The 14,650-nt window shown below is 39.6% G+C and overlaps 1 long non-coding RNA gene across 1 annotated transcript; it reads right to left on the minus strand.

Annotated features, from left to right (window-relative positions):
* Nucleotides 1-4,801: 4,801 nt before the first annotated feature.
* Nucleotides 4,802-11,569, minus strand: LOC142776631 (uncharacterized). The gene is made up of 3 exons (XR_012887689.1): nt 11,435-11,569; nt 8,425-8,526; nt 4,802-4,872 (listed from the first exon to the last, which is right to left on the minus strand). It is a non-coding gene; the product is annotated as an uncharacterized LOC142776631 (long non-coding RNA).
* Nucleotides 11,570-14,650: the final 3,081 nt, after the last annotated feature.

Below are 14,650 nucleotides of genomic sequence, written 5' to 3' on the forward strand. Positions count from 1 at the left end.
CGGCATCTTACTAATTGTTGTGATGCAGAAGCAAAATTACCGTTTAAATAAAATACATTACAAAAATACTAAATTAACATGCAAGCGATCATAAATGGTGGTTACATTGCAACACATTAATGCAGTGCGCTATGCAAGACCTAAAGAACTTATAAAGTTATTATTATCAATAGAGAAGCATTATTATACACATCAGCCCTGCTACAATCAATATGTTTTTTATTTGTCTGTATGCTCCAGCTGTGAATAGTGACATTGCAGTTTGATCGTACACAAATGAGGTGACTGCACCGCAATTTCACGAGCTCCACCTAAGCCACAGGATCGTGGCACAATGTAACAGCAATTCTAGAACGAAATGTTTAAACATAAATAATAATCATAGCACTGTGAAAGTGTGGCGCTGTGTTTATCTCATGAATGCCTTGTGGAGATCGGCGAAATGCTGCTTGAGGCTCCGGCACCACTATAAATTTCGAAGGTCACTGCGATAGAACTTATGTGTCCTTCATAGGCACCTGGAAATGAAAATAATTGGCACAAATAATGTCAGAGACACATGTTAGCACAATAGTTTACATGCACAAGAAATATAACACACAGAATGAAACTGAAAATTTAAGGCACACAATCCTTCATGTTATGCATATGTGAATAATAGAAGGAATGAGTGTATAAATTAGTTCTGCCACATCAAAAAAAACAGCATGCTTATCACAGTGAAAATAACTAGGTTGTCACGATTTTCAATGGTAGAGATAATCAATTATTATGTCCTTATGAAATTATGATTTAAACGCTTCCTGCACAGTAAAACTTTAGGAACTGCAAGTGAAAGCTCTCAGTGTTCATTTAATAGTGTGTGCATGTACATCTGCTGCCTTTATATTGTACAGTTTGTGCACAAAATTGGCATCTTGAACAATTTTGAGAGTTAAACCTAAGCAACTTATGAAGGTTAAAATCACCATGAAAGCAAGCAGAACCAGGCAGGTGCCATTAAAAATCTGTGCAAGCCAGATAACTATAACCGAACTGCACACATATAGGGGAGCAAGAGTAACAGTAATTCGGCTGCTGACCCGCATGTCGCGGTATCAAACCCCGGCTCCATTTCCGATGGAGGCAGAAATGCTGTAGGCACGTGTGCTCAGATTTGGGTGTACGTTAAAGAACCCCAAGTGGTCGAAGTTTCCAGTGCCCTCTACTACGGCGTCTCTAATAATCATATAGTGGTTTTCGGACGTGAAACCCCACATATAAATCAAGAATAACAAAAATAAACTGCCAACAGAAAAGTTGGTTGCATGTGCTATCTGTAAGTGCTTACACCTTACTACATACAGCATGCTCATTCCATTTTAAATACCGATATTGAAAATAACTGCTCTATTAGGAATGTATAAGGTAAGGTAGAACTGAACGACTGTACAAATAGTGACCCTATTATGACATCACGTTTTCTTATAACAAAATTGACTAAGACTCTCAAATATCATTATGCAAGGAAAAAATCTTCAAAAGAACAATCAAGTTTGAAGTCATAATTATTTATATGTATCCTATGACTATAACCAAGAAATCGACCTCAACATGGCTAATGTTAGTTTTTAAGGCCTATGTTCACTAGACAATGAACTATACCACAAAAAGCACAGCGTTCAGGCAAAGCACCACACAAAAAAAGAAAGCAGTTCTTTTTGTTATTAATTACAATGCCTTTAAAATGGTATTTTTACCTCTACTTTCCGCTTTTTATCTAAGTAACTGGTGTGAAATAAGTTAGCTGAAAATGCACTGTGCCTCCAAAACCTGTTGGTTGAATCTGAATTTAAAAAAATGGTGAAGCTTGCACTAAATTAGGCTCCACAAGCCTTGGAACAGTGAGACTACATTACTCTTAGGACTACTTTAGTTACTTGTGTTTTGTTTCTGGGCCTAAGCATAAAGACAAGGGCTTAACTGAATTGCTGCTAACAAACAAATGCTTTCGAAATTGCCCGAGCGTCAAAGGATGCTCAGCCATTTGTTGTTTTTTGCACTGGGCTATTCTACACCAAACATACAAACCATACTGCCTGGCAACCATCACAGATGTATAGTTTAAAAAATGATGGTAATTTACTCTTCTGAAAATAGTTATTTGCAGAATTGTTTTTAAGGGAAAAGAGTAGTGGTCACGTGGGTACCTTCAGAATTTCGCAGAATGTCGTGCGGGTGTTATTTGTGAGAAAAATTTCAAAGTACCGCTTTTTTGCCACATCAAATTTGATATACATAATAAGTAAAGATGCTTCTTAAAGTATTTGAAGTCAAGTAACATTAGTGCAATTTTTCTGCTACATAGGCTTTGAAGAATTCCGCCAAACTGTTTATCGTTTGCATTTCTTGTATGGCAATACTGCATTTTGTATGAATATTTGAGCCACAAATACTCACTGCACAGAAGTTATATTTTACGAAAAAAATAATGTTAGGTCCAGATTACAAATATCACTATATAATCGTTTTTGTCCACATTGAGATGCAATTTGAGCTGTGTGTTTGTCTAATTGAAAATTACTTTTATATGTAAGTTGAAAGCAAATAAACAGTTCTTGTTACATGGCAAGTGTTATCATTACAAGTTTTGTTTAAATGAGGAAAATGATTTTTGAAGTCTCCTATTGAGGGCTATGGGGAACTTCGGAACGGAAGCTGTCGTACATCAAATGCAGAAAACAGCCATCATAAGAAAACTTCAAAAATTCATTTCTACTTTAAGACAAAGTGTAATCATATAACTTGCCATATAAAGAGAACTGCTTCCTTGCTTTTGATGTGGCGAAAAAATTGCACTAAAATTACTGAGCTTCATGCACTACACACAAGCACCTTTACTTATACCAAGACCGAATTTGGTGTAGAAGAGGCAGTATTTTTGAAACACTTTACTTTTTACAAACAACACCCAGACGACATCCTGGGAAGTCCAGAAGGCACCAACATGGCCTAATATTTTGTTCTCGGCGATATACTTTAGCATTTTGCTGTTTTCAGAAAAATACAGTAAAGGAGCACAATATTTTTTTTTCAAAACACATTTAAAACGGTTGGCAAAATGGCTGGGATGTTTGATGCGTAATTGCCTCACTGCCATCATTTATTCTTCCGAAGCTCAAGCTATCACCTCTCTGTTACTGCCTCCCTCACATACAATGCCTGCATAGGAAAGAAAAAGAAAGGCAGGTCCGACAAAGTTCACAAGGCAAGATATTTTCGTGTTGGATAAATTCATTACCATAAACAGCAGCAAAATAACATTCATTTTGAGTAGTCCAAGACACAAGCTATATACCAGCATACTAAGAGGCAAGCACAAACTTTTCAATTGAACATGTGTGGTGATAGACAGGAAGCACTTATTGCAAGACTGATCAGTCTGTAATTAACTAAATGAAGTACAATGCACTGTTCAATCCAACACCACATAGGCATCTTTGCTATAGCAAAGCCATGTGTCATTGATTCATGCACTAGATGGGACAATGCAAATGTAACAAAAAAGGTGAAAAAAGAAAACAAGAGAAAAAAAAGAAGAAAAGGGGGGATGCAAAGTAGGAGCAGTGTAGCGCTACTTTTACTTTGCATTCCCCTTTTCTTACTTTTTTTTCTTCTTTTCTATCATTTACCTTTTTTTTTGCTTCCGTTACCCCCAACCTCCGACAGGAGAACACTTTGTATCAGCGCAACCTAACTTGAAAAGAAGCAAGGGCTGCACTCTTCTGCGTTATAGGTTTTTTTTTCAGACAAACATTTCCAACAGGCACACACGCCTATAGCAAAAGATGATGTCATTACTGACCCCATTTAAACTAACACGCCAAGGATGACAAGGTGACTTCTAAAAAATAGGTCCTCCTATCGCAACATCGGCCAGCCTGTCTGAAGCACTTCTACTGTTCACCCTGATTACCCCACTAGATGTTTCCATCTGTCGACTCACATCTTCATTTTGGATAACACTAAGACGAGCTTACATTGATGAATACGCACGAAAGTTTAGTGATGTATCATGTATCAGATTAAGCAACTCTGTTAAAAATTATTGATAGCTTGCTTCCAGGCTTTTTATACTGTAGCCTGAAACTTCGTAATGTCTTCTATGCACATGAACCAGATTGAACCGTAATGCACAACATGCTTAAGAATACTGCGAGGAACAAGATAACGACAAAACGACCAGCCACCCAAAATTTTCGCTGTACATGTTTATAAAATGTTCATGTACCCAAACGAGGTGCTTATTATACAAGCCGAAAAAACCTAAAAGTAGGGCCTTGGAGTCTTCTGGAAGTAGACGTGTTGCATTTTTTCTGTAGAGGGCTTTAGACCCATAAGTGAGGAACAAAATTCCTGTATAATGAAGAATGTTGGCAGCTATCAGTTATAGAAAAACCTAATGCAGCTAATCTTCCCCGACACATCTGTATATTTAGAGTGGTGACGTAGCTTCTGTGATTCTGGCAGTAACTCCAACAGGACCAGTGCGAAAATTGGCGCTACTTGGCTAGACAAATGTCCAAACATGCCTGCCCGACTCCCTTTAGCCATCCTGGCTGAATCTGACACATGATTTCTTAACTGCTGGCTGGACAAAAACAAAACCACTGAAGCACTCACAATACACAGCGTTAAGTTCCTCTGGAGTGGTCAACTTCGTCTTCTGCGATGAAAGAGCAGCACAGTGTACTGATAAGGCACTCCTTGCAATGGTTTTCAATGGCACACAGGGACCTTGCTGTTCCTGTCGAAGAGAGCTTCGGGAGCTTGGAGGGTGCTTGCTCTTTTCTGGGGGCTGCTGCCGGTCCTCGTTTTCTGCTCAAGGTCAACCTGCATAAAGTTGTAGACGAGGCTTTAAGAGTTGTATATAATGATATACAAATTTTCGCTGAACACACATTTCCTCGTGGCACACTGAGGAATTTCTTATAAAACTTAAGGCCTCGCATATGCAAACATTTACAATCGATCCGAAGATGCACTCGACACTAAAGAAGCAAGTTTGTTATGTAGTGTATATAAAGAAAGGTCATTCAGCACAACCACAACTACAGTTGCACACGAAAATGACATTTTACACGATCCTGTTTATTTACATGGTCCATTTTATTTTATTTACACGGTCCATTTTACACGGTCCTGTTTTACACGATCTGGTCTGCATGAACTCTTGAACCGGGCACAATATAGGTTGAAAGACACACACAGACTTTGAGACAAACCTAGTTTTCCGTGGAGCATCCTCTTGCACTATAACAACACGTCTCAATCTAGTTAGTTGGTCAGAACGAGGTGAAAGCAGCTCGCACTTGAAAAGCACGGGCAGAAGGAATGACGCCTGCACCCTGTGCTTTCTGTACATTCTCGTTGAGGGTGCAGTTTTCACCTTATCCTTATGCAATTTCGCATTTATAACATTGTTCACTGTATAATCTTTGTGGCGTTAAAGTGTGTGATACCGTCATGTGTATCCCATGTAATTTATAAAAATAGAATACAAGATAGCTTGATTCAAAAATAACAAAGTGCATCCAGCGCCATGTCCTGTAGCCATTCTTTAGGCAAGTGGCAGAATGATTTATTCTTCAAAACATATCTTACTTGTAACCACTACAAGAGCTAACTCGTACACTGGCACATTCTGTTTGCCTCTTCAGAATATAAGGTACCTTTTTTACACCAGAAAATCTTCAAGAAGAATAGAAGTGTTGTAATTGTGAAGAAAGAAAAGTAGAAGGAAAAAAAGATATTGATTGATTTGTGGGGTTTAACGTCCCAAAACCACCATATGATTATGAGAGACGCCGTAGTGGAGGGCTCCGGAAATTTTTACCACCTGGGGTTCTTTAACTTGCACCCAAATCTGAGTACATGGGCCTACAACATTTCCGCCTCCATCGGAAATGCAGCCGCCACAGCCGGGATTCGAACCCACAACCTGCGGGTCAGCAGCCGAGTACCTTAGCCACTAGACCACCGTGGCGGGGCAGGAAAAAAAAAGATAACCTGCCCTGTACAAGGACCGAGCCTGCGAACTTCGAATAACATGTCCGATGCTCTATCAACTGAGCTACCATGGCGGCTATCCCTCTTCCATTTTGTACGATATATATGTGCATTTATACATGGAAGAGTCAGTCAGCGCTGCCTGTTACCATTATGGCGAGTGTGGGACACCTTTTTTTTTGCCTACTGGCAATTACATTACGATTGCAATTACGTTACGATTACTTCCAATATCCCTATACTTCTTTGGCAACATTATGCATCTGTCCGTTCTCAGAAAATCTGCTAGTCACAGGAGGAGGCAATAGTTCGCCCTCCCACCTAAATGCATGTACTTGAATACATGCACTACTGATCAAAAAAAAAAACAAGTCACACACCGCTAAGATTACTGAGATTCACTGTTTCAGATTCATGAGTAAAGGAAAGAACTATAAATTTAAGGGTTTGTTGTCTTTGTTGAACACATTATAATGAGAACTAGCAGACCATGATGCCAAACAAACTATTGGTGATTTTATCAAAAATAACTTTAACAAAATTGTGAAAAGAAAAGTGAACGAAAACGTAACTTGGCGGCAAGTTACTAATGGGTTGACATTTATTGACAATTTAATTGACATTACTTTGTATAACATCCTTATATTTTCTTGAGTAATGTTGTCGGGTAATTCTCATTATTAGAGTGGTGAGTAGGCTGACAAAGAAAGTATATGGCATTGATACTTCTTTTGAACACCTAAAAGTTTGAGGAACTTAAAAGAGTGGAAGCTACTTTGAGTAGACCCGAATATTTAGTTGGAGCAAAAAAAAAACGTACACACATTTTTACCAGGCTTTTTAACCTATTTTGAGACATCAAAGTGTATGCTGCCAGTAATGTTAAGAACCATTACTTTTGTCACACTATGCACTGTAGCAGGTGTAGTTAGAGTGGTGATAGTGAAGGATTAATCAAGCACGCCACCAACTGCGTTCACATCAATGGTCGCGTATTTTGAAAATAAACCTGCTGTACAGTAAAAAAAATTTTAGAGCATTTATGATTTTATCCAGATCAAGTTAAACCGACTGGGTAAGCAAACCATTTGCATAAAATCAAAAGGCATAAAGTGATTCATGTTTTATAACTATGTGAACAATTTCAGCAATGCAGGGCAAAGTGACAACAGTTCTATTAAAAACCCCTCTCATTATAACATGCATGAAAAGCACCACACCAGAATATTTTATAGTGCATGTAATATCGAGACTACTAGGCTGTCTATTGACCTTTTAGAAGAAGGGTATCTCCTTCACATTCAAGGGGCAACCACTTAGCCTTTTCCTGAGCTTTTCTGTGAATATTTCCTGAATTTCAGAAATCATTAGGATTGATTTAGAGTAAACAGATTTTGCTTACGTATTGAAACCTAGTTCTGTATGTAACTGCAATTATGGGTGCCAAACCATCTCCAATTAATTGTTAACATTTCACTTATTTTTTAACTGCAGCAGCACAACTAGCTATGGGTGCCCAAAAAGTAGCTAGAAACAATACCTTTACCTCTTTGAGCCTTTTGGAAATGTTCAGCTTCTCAGTGCTCACCTTACAACATTTTTTGTAAATACGTGTTTGTGTGCCCACTGCTCTTGCTCCTTGTACAGTGAGGAGGAACACATGGCAAGAAGAGACAAGAAAGAAGCATAGCGAAAAAAAGCGAAATAAGTGAGGACCTCTTTTGTATTGTACAATGTGTGTAACATTACTATTGCGACAACATATAGACAAATTATCACGGCTATGTATCCATTGTAGAGTCATACACAGCTGCAACACCACGACTAAATTTCAAGCTTGTGTTGGTTTAGGATCCCTTTATAGTGGCAAGCTAATGATATCTGCATTTGTTTGGCACATACTAAGATGCAGTGAAATGTGATATGGTAATTTCATTTAGAATGCACATCATGTGGCTTCATTGTATATGTGGCCACAAGTAACTCTGGTTGCAAAGCAATATGGCAGAGCCTAAACAGACGTCACCGACCACTCCAATCTGAACTTGCCTTTGCTACTTGTCCATTATCATCCCAGCAAAAAATGAATAATTGAATCTGCTACAGATAAGTGCTAGCTTATGCTAAGGACCAAGTACGAAGGGTGTTTCGTCATTATTGAGATCAGTTATTTGTTCAAGAACACTTGCTTTCAAACACAAATACATTGCTGTCGAAGCATCAAGACTCAAATATAAAGCAAAAAGAAGTGTCTCTTTAAAAATTACAGGCCACAAGGCAAGATAAATATTTGATATACTTGGGATGTAAGGCACGCACAAGAGGTGCTGCCATATTATACTTTTCCTTGTGTTGAAACCTGCTTGCTTTACTCACCCAACACATCTGTAAAGATGCCGTGAAAACACCAAGGAGCTGATGCAGCAAGGTTGAACACATGTCCAGGAATTCCACCATTCCTAAGCAGCCTCCACAGTCCTGCAACCATTTGTAAGATAAATATAGTTCTACCCAAAGTTCTTGGTTTACAGACACACATGCAAGATGCATAACCACTCTATAGGAAGTTTGCATGATAATGCGCTGGGTAGCAAAACGGATGCCAATATCAAGTATCCCGGCCTGCCGCTTCCTTCTTTCCATTCTTAATTAATCAATCCATGGTTATTAAATGTTCCCCCAATGTGAAATGTGCTGGCAGTCCGGTGAAGAATTGCAATGTATTTAGAACACAGTCCAATTCATGGCAAGTAAGCATGCAATAGCGTTTTGTCAGCTCTTAAAGAAAAGAGCATGAAGTTTAGCTAAAACCCATGTTTTTTATAAACACCATTCAATTTGGTATAAAAGTTGTGAGCATTATGTAAACGAACACGGATTCATGTTTAATCAATGATTTCTTATAATGTACTGATATGAATGCAACTAACTGAATATGAAACGATCAATTTTGCTCGAGAATTTAGAGTTATGAACACTATGGCACTTGCCTGCTGCATCTTGTCCTAAACAGCGGCAAGATAGGCTAGTTTGTGTAGGTGAGTAGTAATGAGCAGTGCAAAGTAATAACAAGAAACACCAGTAACAACAGTATAGGGCAAGCACAGACTGCCAACTGTATAATTTATTGCACAAAAGTTCACCTGAATATCAGTCAGACAACTCGTGCAAATGAAGGTCCAGTTGGGAATGAACAAGTTACGAAATCAACAATGCCTGCTTTCACTAACAGGACCCTCATTCACATAAAGTATGCAGCGATAGGCCCCTACCGAGGTACGTCACAGCATGATGTCACTGGCACATGTAAAAGGTGTGGCTGGAAAAACACTCCCGCTGGTGGCTCAGCCCGGTACAGTCGTGCGGTGTTTGGGGCAAGTTTTAATTTTTCAAAGCTTACACTTCACGTTACAATGTCCGACATTAGCTGTAGTATGTGTCAGCAAACATCCAGCTGTGTGGTAAACTGTGTGGTAAACTGTGTGGTGAAATATTTGCCACGCTGTCTGTTTATCTTGAAGAAGTGAACACACGTGGTGGCCTGTGCGAGCAACAGCGGCATAGTCTTCAAAAATGTGCTCTGTTGATTGCGGCATGTAGTGTGCATTGAAAGGTATTGAGAATATCGGTTCAACTGAGAATACTGAGTGTGGTGTGTGCAGTGTCAATAACAATGTGTCTTGTTTACGAAGACTAGCACTCATGGCAGGGACCGGTCGATGAAAAAACTTGATTCGACATTTTAGTCACGGTAAGTATGCACTTGACGTGACCATCTGCGAGTGGTTACATCTCGGTGTTTGCGCTGTGTGCAGGAAAAAATTGCAAGGTCACCGGGCTGGAAGATACCATTTGCTGAAGCTGCATGTATGAATCGCCCCGACGAGTACGCAAGCTCAATAAAGGTATAACTCGTTTTATCGAAGGCCTCATATCTCTTCATGTAATAAGCAGAGATTCTTGTTTCACATATACTCAGTACCTTTACCGCTCGATATTCATGAAGTGACAATGCAAACAACAAGTTTGTGTGTTAGGTCCTAAGGGAGCAATGTAAATATGCAAATAAGTTGTAGGTGTCAGATGCAGCGATGTAACTGCACAAAAGATTACGTATATATTAGGCTACAGGTTTAGAATCGCATACATCTCGGTGGTCTATCAGGAACGTCACAAACAACTTCCTTGCCAACCAGCCCTTGCACAGAGGGAGGGAATGGCTGGCACGGTGCTCGAAGTGACGTCACACTATTTGCAAACATAGAGAGGTTTCTTACTTAGGCAACATTTTGCACAATATATTTTTTAGATGCAAGACTGTACTCATCCACATTGATCATACTGATGTCATTTGTTGTTACTTTGTGCTGTGAGTTACTAGGCATTTAGTCACCATGATCTTTAAAAGCTAATTTCAGTGTTCTCTCTCATACTGCTGACAACTTTGTTGTTGCATAAATTGGGCAAAAAAGCAACACAGAAAGGCTGTCACAATAAATACACCAACATGGGTATCCTCCTGCAAACAAAAGTCGGCACTGGTCCTGTCATTACCCGTCTTCCTTCTCTCTTTGCCTTGTTTGTGCTGAAACAGCCAAACACCTGATGAGTTAGATGAGAAATATTAACGCATCAAAACTATAAGTGCTTGCATCAGCAACTACACAACAGCGTGATAACCGCACCCCTGCCACACAGCAGCGAAACATATTTTGAACATGCTGGCAGTGTATTATTTTATAAAAAGCAACTCTGGCAGATTACAAAATCTCACATTGTGCATGCAAGTTTTCTTCAAAGTCAGGCGTACAATGTAGGTGCTGGCCGGTACATTATTAGTTACAAGCAAAGACGTCTTGCAGGTACACATGCAGATTGCACGAACACCTCTCTCTCTCTCTCTACACTAGGCACACACATTATATCTTTCAACAAGCACACGCCACTGTTTAGGGGCATAATAACGCTCTACCGTGAACGTATGCTAATCAACCCACTTAGGCGGTTGACTAGGTGAATCGAGCCAAGTTACAAATTGTATCGCCCGCGAACGTAAACAAAATGCTGCTTTGCATGAAATGGCACTGCAGGCTTCGTTTAATCAACAACGTAGCAAGCGCCGTGTGCGTCTTCCTCACTACATTGCACATATGAAAAAAATCGATCACCATACACATGCACGTTGCCGCAGTTGTCTCGAATTAGCTCCAGTAAGGCCGCGCCAATGCGCCATGGCTCTGCTGGCGTTAGCGTTGTCAAAGCGAATCGGCAACCGCACTCGCAAAGGCGCGTAAGGTTGCCGTTTCGCGACGCCTGGTTCGAGTGCAGCAACACACACTTGCACTGAGTGGCATACTTGGTCTACATAAAAAAGTGTCCCCCTTACCTTTAGTTTCTTTCACACTGTCCTGAGGGAAGCGACCACAGGCGTCAGCCGTCACCTCGGAGTGCTTCGAGCGCCCGCCCAACCCGCCGATTCCTTGGACGACTCGCACTTTATCCGCACTCGGACAACCGCGGGAATAGGGCGCAATCCTAGCACATCGCACGAACGAGGAACGGCGCTTCCTTGCGTAAATTTAACATTTCGTGCTCTCGTGTGTAGCAGCGCGAACACATGAGACACGCACCGAAACGGCATGCTCACAGAAACAAAGAAGACAAACAACATGTGGCTTTAGCTGTGATTGGATTTGACTTGGATAGCAGTGTGAGAAAAATAAAAAAAAAACATCTGTCGCTGCTATAAACTGAAAAAAAATGTATGTTATCTGGCATAATAACTTTAAAAGTGTTAAACGGTTATTCAAAAAACAAGTTACAACTTATGAATATTTTCGCAGGTCTTTGTTTTGTTTTTGTTCTAGCAGACGACAGCCTCCTACTGCTTCTACGACAGACGTAGTGCGGTTTCACGTTCGGTGCGTGTCGCCGACGCAAAGCTCTACAGTAGTGATATCAGAGTTATCGATTCTCAATGAATCATAGGATGGCTACAAAGCAGTAACATTTTGACATAGTGCAGTACGCAATCTTTCAAGGTATGACATTTCTTTGCTCTGAAGCAAATCGAAGCAAGCCGGCCGGCGCAATCAGCTGATGTCGCCGCTACGCGAGGCATGGTCGTGCGCAATAGCGTCGCGCCCCGCGCTCGATTTGTCATCAAGCGATAGAGCTACTAAGTGGAATACAGCTAGATGCAGGGATTAATGGCGTATCACTCTAATTCCCTGTGGTGGCCGACTCAATCGCAAGAGAGCCCCGGGAAACAACCTTCAACTGCTCAAGCTTGTGTGTGGGTGTAAAAATACTTGTTTTCATCCGCGGCGGTGCAGCAATCTATAGTTGAAAGACATGCGAAAAGCATGTGACGTATATACAATCCCAAAACATATGCACACAACAATAGATACGATCGCATATCGTACATAAATATAACAACACATAGCGTGTAAAAAGCAAATTTATATACATAACTTAAACGCCAAGCTACCTTCAGCGCGAATAGCTTAGCAAGCTAACGCACTCAGTTCACGTACGCGAGCACAACTAAGTGGCGCAGGTTCGATTCCGGCCAAGTTTAATTTTTTGTTTTTTTTTCAACGTTTTTATTGTACTGCTATCTTTTCTAATGCCTTAGGTTCTAAAACAAAATAAAAGCAATATTGCGTTCAAGTACGTATGTGGGACTGTGTTTTTTGCGCAACAATTATTATAAATTTTATTTTCATTATAAATTTTTTTATTTATTTCATATTATAACAAAATTAAGGACAAAGGGGAACAATGGGTCTGATTGATTGTGAAGGGACTCGAGAAGTAAGAAAACTCAAACCAAAAAATTTATTTGAGAAAAAACTGAGCATTTCACAGCCGGACCAGTTTCTTCAAGGGTAGGCCCTAGGTATGCGCGAGACTTGCTATATGACTCATCTCAAGCTGTGGCAGTTGAGGGAAGGCAATATCACCGAGAAGCAGTTCCAAAATATATTTTGGTTGATGTTTTTTGATTCCTCCAAAATAAGGGCTGCACAATTGTGATCGAGCCAAACCAAGAATTGCGGGAACGAAGTCATCAGACAGAAAATGAATAATGTTGATTGTTTGAAAAATTGCCCTTAATAAAAGGAAGAGTTATGGAGTGCTACGTAGCTTAACTCGCAGTAGGAATTTTATGTATACAAATAGATAGTTTAAAATGGACAATGTTGCACACAAAGACATTGGTTAAATTTGTTTGCAGCACAGTTGAAGCATCTATGTAGAACTGAAGCATCAAGAGAAGCTCATGCGTCCTCACTTTATTGCGCTTTACATAGCTTGTATGCGTCCATGCAGCAATGATATGATATATATTAAAGCATTTGTTTAACCTATAATCTTCTTATTCATCAAAGCTGGCCCATAAGTTCTGTCTTATGTAGCACTACAATTGAAGTGTAATCTGCATGGTGGTCTGAAACAATGCTTTTGACAATCTCAAAACGACCCAGCTCTATACACGACCATCCGTGCATCAGTGGTAAGCACCATTATGTGTTTGTACATATCAGTTGTGCTCTCATACCTAATTATTTTTCTGACCACTTCCTCTGCCCCTACCTCGTTTCTGTCGTGAAGCTGTGGCAAGTTGTGTATAGCTGTATTCATATTGTAGGAGCATATACTATCAATAAAAAATTATTTTTAGGCTACATGCAATTACTTTTCATACATTTTCATTTCTTTTGTCGGTGCTCAGGAGAGCTAAGCTCGTGGCCGATATTTTAAAATGACATTTCTCTTTGCCAATGTTAATGAGAACAGTTTCATTAAAATTGACAAGTTCATTCACATTGAATTTAGTTCTCATTATTATTGTTTCTACCAAAAAACGAGCCCTTGAAGTTATGCTTTTTTTGCTTGATTTGTTTTCGTGTGACAGCATGCAAGTAAAATGACAGTTATTGTCATTCCTTGTGAATCACACAATTTCTGTGTGACCGACTTTAGCACCTGGTCATCTGCAGAAGTGTTATTCATTCTGGAAAAGGGCGAACAGCGGTGACTGACAACACAGACTAGGCTGCGTTATTCTTTTGTACTATATATGTCACTGTGCATTCATTTATAACTTTACAAAGCTCGGATTTCCTGCTTAAAATGTGACAACAACTGTAGAGTTTCCACATTTTTGCAACAATCCACATGCCTTTCATACACTATTGCACATTTTCGTAAGCACCTTACAAAGTCTGTATATTTCCGTAAGACCTTACATTCTGCATTTCCTTATGAAAGCTCCTGTACACTCCATACACTTTCCTTATCCTTCCATCATGAACTCTCCGTATGCTCCATAAGTTTCCTTATCTTTCCTTATCCTTCCATATACTCCATAAAAAGCCTTCCATATATGCCATACATTTTCCTTATCTTTCCATATACTCCATAAAAAGCTTTCTGTATACGCCATACAATTTCCTTATCCTTCCTTATACTCCATAAGAAGCTTTCCGTAAATGCCATACAACTTCCGTATATTTCCATAAAACTCCATATTTTTTCCGTATGTAGCATAAGGAAATGTTACGGAGTCCATATACTTTCCGTAAGATTTCAT

The sequence above is a fragment of the Rhipicephalus microplus genome, chromosome X, assembly GCF_043290135.1.
Source record: "Rhipicephalus microplus isolate Deutch F79 chromosome X, USDA_Rmic, whole genome shotgun sequence".
In the NCBI taxonomy this organism is placed as follows: Eukaryota; Metazoa; Arthropoda; class Arachnida; order Ixodida; family Ixodidae; genus Rhipicephalus; species Rhipicephalus microplus.